We start from the raw sequence: 7,623 nt of genomic DNA, 5'->3' as shown, positions 1-7,623 counted from the left end.
GTCATTTTAAAAATAAACAACTTTAACCTCCTATATGACGTCATATTTATGAGTAAAGTATTCACAACAATATGCTGTTGAGTTTATTTAGGGTCTCTTGGGGAAGTACGATTACGTGTCCTTCCACGTGGTATGAAGGCATGAATGAATGAATGAATTTTATTGACGCTTCGACCTCTTTCAGCGCATGAGAGCAACGAAAGCACAAGAATATTATACAAATGTCCACAAAACAAGAGACATTCAAATAACTCTTGATCAAATATGACATACAAGCGCGAACTATACTGCCATGGCCACCATAGATTGCACAGAAGATAAAAATGCAGACAAAACTGAACTCTGGTGCAACCAAAGTAAAGTAGTGGTAAAAGATACAAAGACCCAACACTCAAACAAACCAATCAAACGTTATATCTCGGTCATATTTTCAATATTTCCCCCCCTTCATTTAAGGCACATGAGAGTAGACTCGTGGAGTCTAAATACAAGGCAAAGACCTAATGGACCCCAAAGAGGTACAATATGACCTCTATATATACATATATATATATACACACATATAAAACACATTGTGTGTGTTTGTGTATGTGTGTGTGGTCTGTCCCTGTCCCCCTTCATAAATGTAGGTTTTAAAGGCTTTGAGTAGTGCTTTAGGAGTGATTTGAGTGGGGAGGAGGGGGGGGGCGGGTTAATGGGCAATCTTTGAACACGGCTGTGTGTCCCCCGGTTAACAGACCTTGAAGGAACTGCGCTCCAACGCGAGTCGAAAGAATTGACGCGACCAAAGACGGAATTCGTCCGAGTTGCTTTATTGAAACAAAACAGCTCAGGTATTCTCACAAGCCCGTTTATCGGGCAACAATATATATACACATTTATGTCGGGAAGTTTGCCCGGCAAAAGCTATACCGGGCATGCCCGGGTGTCAAGGGCGAGCCTTGGAAAGGCGAGTCTGGACCTGCCCGGGCGTGTTTGGCTGCGGCCTGGCAAGTCGAGGCTGGGCGTGCCCGGGCGCTCTGGGCGAGCCCTGGAAAGGCGATAGCGGGCATGCCCGGACGCTCTGGGCGAGCCCTGGAAAGGCGATAGCGGGCATGCCCGGACGCTCTGGGCGAGCCCTGAAAAGGCGATTGCGGGCATGCCCGGACGCTCTGGGCGAGCCCTGGAAAGGCGAGAGCGGGCATGCCCGGGAAAGACGAGACCGGGCGTGCCCGGGAACAGTGAGTCCGGGCATGCCCGGGAGAGGCGCGTCTGGCCGTGTTCTGGCCGGTGCAAGGCGATTGTGTGCATCCAGCTGTAACCGCTACACACGCCCCTCCAGAATCGACCTGCACCGGCAGGGTCAATTTAAGGGGGGTCCGGATGACCCGACCGAAGCGACCCCTGGAGGGTCGTGGGGAGGGGTCCGACGTGGTGGTGGGTGGTCGAGCGGGGGGAACTGTGGACGGGGGGCGGCCTCGCCGCGGAGGAAGGGCCAACCGTGGTGGTCGGTCGACGTCCATGTGCGCCGGTTTGAGGCGGTCCACAGAAATCCGGTCCGGCCGGCCGCCGAAGTCGACGATGAAAGACTTGTCGCCCCGTCGCAGGACCCGGAAGGGCCCGTCGTACGGCGGCCGGAGTGGCCCCCGGTGCGCGTCATGACGCACAAAGACGTACTCCGCTGTGCGAAGCGCCGGGGGGACGTAGGAATGGGGGCCACCGTGGCGGGACGTCGGCACGGGGGCAAATCGTCGGGCGGCCTCCTGGAGGTCCGAGCGCTGGCGAGCGGCGGACCAGGGACTGGTAGCGTCGGGCACGAATTCGCCCGGGACGCGGAGCGGCTGGCCGTAGACGAGCGCGGCGGCGGACGCCTGGAGGTCTTCCTTGGGGGCCGTGCGAAGGCCCAAAAGGACCCACGGCAGCCGGTCGGCCCAACCGTCGTCCTGAAGGCCGGCCATGAGTGCGGCCTTCATGGAGCGGTGAAACCGCTCGCACAACCCGTTGGCTTGGGGGTGGTAGGCCGTGGTGCGGTGCAGCGTGACCCCCAACGAACGGGCGACCGCGCCCCAAAGCTCAGACGTGAACTGTGGGCCGCGGTCGGACGAGATGTCCGCTGGTGCGCCGAAGCGCGCGACCCAGGTGGCGATGAACGCCTGCGCCATGTCAGCGGTGGTGGTGGAGGCGAGGGGCACAGCCTCCGGCCACCTGGTGGTCCTGTCCACCATGGTGAGCAGGTGGGTGAACCCCCGCGAGGGGGCAGGGGACCCATCAGGTCCACGTGGACGTGGTCAAAACGCCGTTCAGGCACGGCGAAAGGTGCCAGCGGGCCTGGGTGTGGCGGTGGACCTTGACCCGCTGGCAGGCCGTGCAGGCGTTGGCCCAGTCGCGGATGTTTCGTCGAAGGCCGTGCCAGACGAAACGCGCCGACACCAGCTTCTGAGAAGCTTTCCGGCCCGGGTGAGAAAGGCCGTGGATGGAGGCGAAGATGCGGCGCTGCCAGGAGACGGGCACGATGGGGCGAGGCTGGCCCTGGGAGACGTCGCAGAGCAGGATGGTGCCCGCGAAGGGAATGTCGGCCAGGCGGAGGCCCGTGTCCGCCGCACGGAGTGCCTGCACCGAGGCGTCGGTGGTCTGGTCGGCCGCCATGAGCGCGAAGTCCACGCCGAGGTGGACCGCTTTCGCGCTGGCCCGAGAAAGACAGTCGGCCACGGCGTTGTCTTTGCCGGCGACGTGCCGGATGTCCGTGGTGAACTCCGACAGGGCGGAGAGGTGGCGCTGCTGGCGGGCCGACCACGGCTCTGTGACCTTAGCCATTGCGTAGACCAACGGCTTGTGGTCGACGAAAGCCGTGAACGGGCGGCCCTCCAGGAGGTGTCGGAAATGGCGAACGGCCAGGAATAGCCCGAGCAGGTCGCGGTCGAACGTGCTGTAGTTTAACTCGTTCGGCCGGAGTTGCCGGCTGAAAAAGCGAGTGGCTGCCAAACCCCGTCCACCCATTGCTCATGGACGGCGCCCACCGCGTAGTTGGAGGCGTCCGTAGTGAGGGCAATGGGCGCGTTGAGCACCGGGTGAGCCAGCAGCGTTGCGTCGGCGAGGGCCCGTTTGGTGCTGGCGAAGGCCGCGTCCATGGCCGCGGACCAAACAATGTCATGCTTGGCCGGCTTGCCCCGGAGGGCCTCGTAAAGGGGCCGCATGAGCTGAGCAGCGCGGGGCACGAATCGGTGATAAAAATTCACCATGCCGAGGAACTCTTGGAGGGCCTTGATGGAACGGGGACGCGGGAACGTGGTGATGGCCTCGACCTTGGTCGGCAGCGGCACGGCCCCGGTCTTGGTGATGCGGTGGCCCAAAAAGTCAACGGTCATCGCGCCGAAGTGGCATTTGACCGGGTTGACAATTAAGCCGTGCTCGCTGAGGCGACCGAACAGTGTTCGGAGGTGGAGGAGGTGCTCGGCGCGGGACGTGCTGGCGACGAGGATATCGTCCAGATAGACGAAAAGAAACGGCAGGTCGCGCAGCACGCCGTCCATCAAGCGCTGGAACGCCTGGGCCGCGTTCTTGAGGCCAAACGGCATCCGCAAAAATTCGAACAGGCCGAACGGCGTGATGACGGCCGTCTTCGGGACGTCGGCCGCCCGGACAGGTACCTGGTGGTAGCCCCGTATCAGGTCAATTTTCGAAAAGATGACCCGTCCCGCCAAACGGGCGTAAAAGTCCTGAATATGCGGGATCGGGTACCTGTCGGGGGTGGTAGCGTCGTTGAGACGGCGGTAGTCGCCACACGGGCGCCATCCACCCCCCGGCTTTGGCACGATGTGCAGTGGCGAGGCCCACGCGCTATCGGAGCACCGCACGATGCCGAGGTGCTCCAACGCGTCGAACTCGGCCTTCGCCACGGCGAGCTTGGCCGGGTCGAGGCGGCGGGCCCTGGCGTAGACCGGCGGGCCCATAGTGGGTATGTGGTGCTCGATCCCGTGCCGCACCGCGACGGCCGAAAACGTCGGCCGCGTGAAGGCCGGGAATTCCGCGAGCAGGCGAGCGAACTCGTTCGCTGCCGGGAGGGCGCACGCCAGTTCGGTCGGTGCGGAGCTGCTCATCATGCACGCCAGGGAGCTGAAGGTCTCGGCGTTGACAAGGCGACGACGTTTGACGTCGACCAGCAGCCCGTGCGCGCAGAGGAAGTCGGCGCCCAGCAAAGCCATGGGGACGCAGGCGGTCACAAAGGTCCATTGAAAACGCTGGCTGCCGAAGCAGAGGGTGACGACGCGTGGGCCGAAAGTGCGTATGGCCGAGCCATTAGCAGCGACCAAAGAGGGGCCGCAAACGGCGTCCCGCCTGTCCTGCTCGGAGGTGGGTATGACGCTCAGTTGGGCGCCGGTGTCACACAGGAAACGCCGCCCAGACGCTTTGTCCCGAATAAACAGCAAGTTGCCAGAGTGGCCGGCGCTCATGGCTGGGAATGAACGCCGGCCCGGCCGTTTCCCGACCTGCCGAAAGTGCACGGGGGCCGGCACGTCCGAGCCTTGTGTCCGAACCTGGCGTGGTAATAACACCACGCACGGTCAGGTGGAGGCCCCGGCCGTCGTGTCGGAAGCGGGCGGTGCGGCGTGGCGGCCGCCAGTTGCACCGGCAGTTCGGCCTCCAACCGCGCAGGGCGCTCGGGCGTCGTGGGCGTCGCCTCGGACGGCGGCAGGCTCCAGGTAACCGCGCCGATGTGCTGGCCCGCCGAGGAGATCTTATCGGCTTCCCTGGCGAGGGCGCGGGAATCCGTGATCAACGTGCCAGCCAGGGCGAGGCGTACCGGGTGAGGCAGCTGGCGAAGGAACAGCTCGCGGAACAGAAAATCCGGAGAGTGCTCACCGAGCAACGAGAGCATATAGTCCATGCGCTCTGACGGGCGCGTGTCGCCGAGCTCGGGCAGAGCGAGCAGGCGCCGTGCGCGTGCTGCCGGTGAGAGGGCGAAAGCGTCGAGGAGGAGTGTCTTCAGCGTGTCGTATTTGTCAGCAGCCGGCGGGTGCTCGAGGAGGCTCAGGGCGCGGGCCGCGGTGGCGGAACCGAGCGCTGCCACGACGTGGTGGAAGCGGGTGTCGTCCGCGGTGATGCCTCGCAGGGTGAACTGAGAGTCCGCCTGAGCGAACCAAACAGCCGCGTGAGCCTCCCAGAAGGTAGGCAGTTTAAGCGTCACTGCCGTATCCATGTCGGTAGGTCACCAATGAAGGAACTGCGCTCCAACGCGAGTCGAAAGAATTGACGCGACCAAAGACGGAATTCGTCCGAGTTGCTTTATTGAAACAAAACAGCTCAGGTATTCTCACAAGCCCGTTTATCGGGCAGCAATATATATACACATTTATGTCGGGAAGTTTGCCCGGCAAAAGCTATACCGGGCATGCCCGGGTGTCAAGGGCGAGCCTTGGAAAGGCGAGTCTGGACCTGCCCGGGCGTGTTTGGCTGCGGCCTGGCAAGTCGAGGCTGGGCGTGCCTGGGCGCTCTGGGCGAGCCCTGGAAAGGCGATAGCGGGCATGCCCGGACGCTCTGGGCGAGCCCTGGAAAGGCGATAGCGGGCATGCCCGGACGCTCTGGGCGAGCCCTGAAAAGGCGATAGCGGGCATGCCCGGACGCTCTGGGCGAGCCCTGGAAAGGCGAGAGCGGGCATGCCCGGGAAAGACGAGACCGGGCGTGCCCGGGAGGTTCGGGCGTGCCCGGGAACAGTGAGTTCGGGCATGCCCGGGAGAGGCGCGTCTGGCCGTGTTCTGGCCGGTGCAAGGCGATTGTGTGCATCCAGCGGTAACCGCTACAACCTAAAAGACTCTGAGGACCCAAAAGACCCCGAAGGCCCAATGAAACCCAAACACCCAAAATACCCAAAATACCATGTAGACTGTTAAGGACACAAAAGGCCATGAAGACCCAGAAGACCCCAAGGACTGAAAAGACTCTGAAGACCAAATGGACCACCCCAAAGAACCAAAATACCCCGAAGACCCAAAATACTCCGAAGACCCAAAATACCCCAAAGTCTGAAAAGACCCTGAAGACCAAATGGACCCCAAATAACCAAAAGACCCTGACGACCCAAAATACCCTGAGGATCCAAAAGACCCAGAGAATCCAAAAGACCCAAACAACCACAAGGACCCAAATGACAAAGAGGACCTTAAAGAACCCAAGAAATCAGAAGACCCCCAAGGACTCTGAAGATCCAAAATACCCCAAAGACCCAAAAGATCAAAAATACCCTGAAGACCCAATGAACACCAAACACCCAAAATATTCCGAAGACCCTGAAGACTGTTGAAGACCCAAAAGACCCAAAATACCCTGAAGACCAAAAATACCCCAAATACCCCCAAAGACTCAAAAGACTGAAAAGACCCTGAAGACCCAATGGACCCCAAAGACCCAAAAGACCCCGATGATCCAAAGGATCCCAAAATACCCAAATGACCAAAAAGACCCTGAAGACCCAATGGACCCCAAACACCCAAAATACCCTGAAGTCCCAAAAGAACCTGAAGTCCCAAAATATCCTGAAGACCCAATGGACCGCAAAAACCCTGAAGACCCCAAAGACTCTGAGGATTCAAAAGACCCAGACAACCCAGAGGACCCAAACAACCCGGAGGACTCAAAAGACTCCAAAGAGGTGGAAGACCCCCAAGGACTCTGAAGACCTAAAATACCCTGAAGACCCAAAATATTGAAAAGACCCTGAAGACCCAAATGGATCCAGAAGACCCAACAGATCCCGAAGACTCAAATGATCCCAAAGACCCAAAAGCCCCTGAATATACAAAAGACACAGAGGACCCAAAAGACTACAAAGATGCAAAAGATCTCCAAGGACTCTGAAGACACAAAATACCCTGAACACTGTTAAAGATCCAAAATACCCCAAAGACCCAAAATACCGCAAAGACCCAAAATATCCCAAAAACCCTTAAAGACCCTAAAGACCTAAAATATCCCAAAGACCGAAAATACCCCAAAGACCCTTAAATAGACCGTTAAACACCAAAAAGAGCCCAAATACCTCAAAGACCCAAAAGACTCCGAGGGCCTTTCACTTACTCACCGCAGGCAGGTTAATGGTCTTTCCGTCTTCTACCGACTCCTCTCCGGCCTTGCTCCCTCAGCTCTCTCTGGGCTCTGTCCCCCAAATATTCCTACAGGTCGCACAAGATCTGCCTGCAACCCTCTTATGGTTAAACTGCCAAAATCAAGACTCTCTGCTCACCTTCACTCCTTCATTCCTCTTTTCTCCCGCCTCTGGAACAAACTCCCTCACTTTCTTCAATCCCACTCCTCCCTCCAGGTCTTTAAAACAGCTGTTCACCACCATCTCTTATCTTCCCCCATCCAAAACCTTCATATTTTCTACCCCCGCTAATTTCACCCCAAATCCTCTTTTTTGAAATACCAACTTCTTTCCTGGAAGTCCTTGGTGTCCTTGCGTTTTATACCTATCCTGCCTCCCCCCAAGCCCTCTCCCTCCCACAGATCTCCCGATGTCCCTGCTCTCAAATGTTGTGTTTGTGTCCTTCCCCCTCTCTCCCCATCTTGTCTACCGCTCCCCTTTTTATATACTTTGTTTGCTTGTTTGTTTGATTTGTTTGTTTGATAAATGTTAGCTCTTTCACGAGC

This window comes from Myxine glutinosa, chromosome 9, assembly GCF_964187855.1.
Source record: "Myxine glutinosa chromosome 9, kmMyxGlut1.1, whole genome shotgun sequence".
Classification (NCBI taxonomy): domain Eukaryota; kingdom Metazoa; phylum Chordata; class Myxini; order Myxiniformes; family Myxinidae; genus Myxine; species Myxine glutinosa.
Note: the sequence above shows the minus strand (reverse complement) of the source record.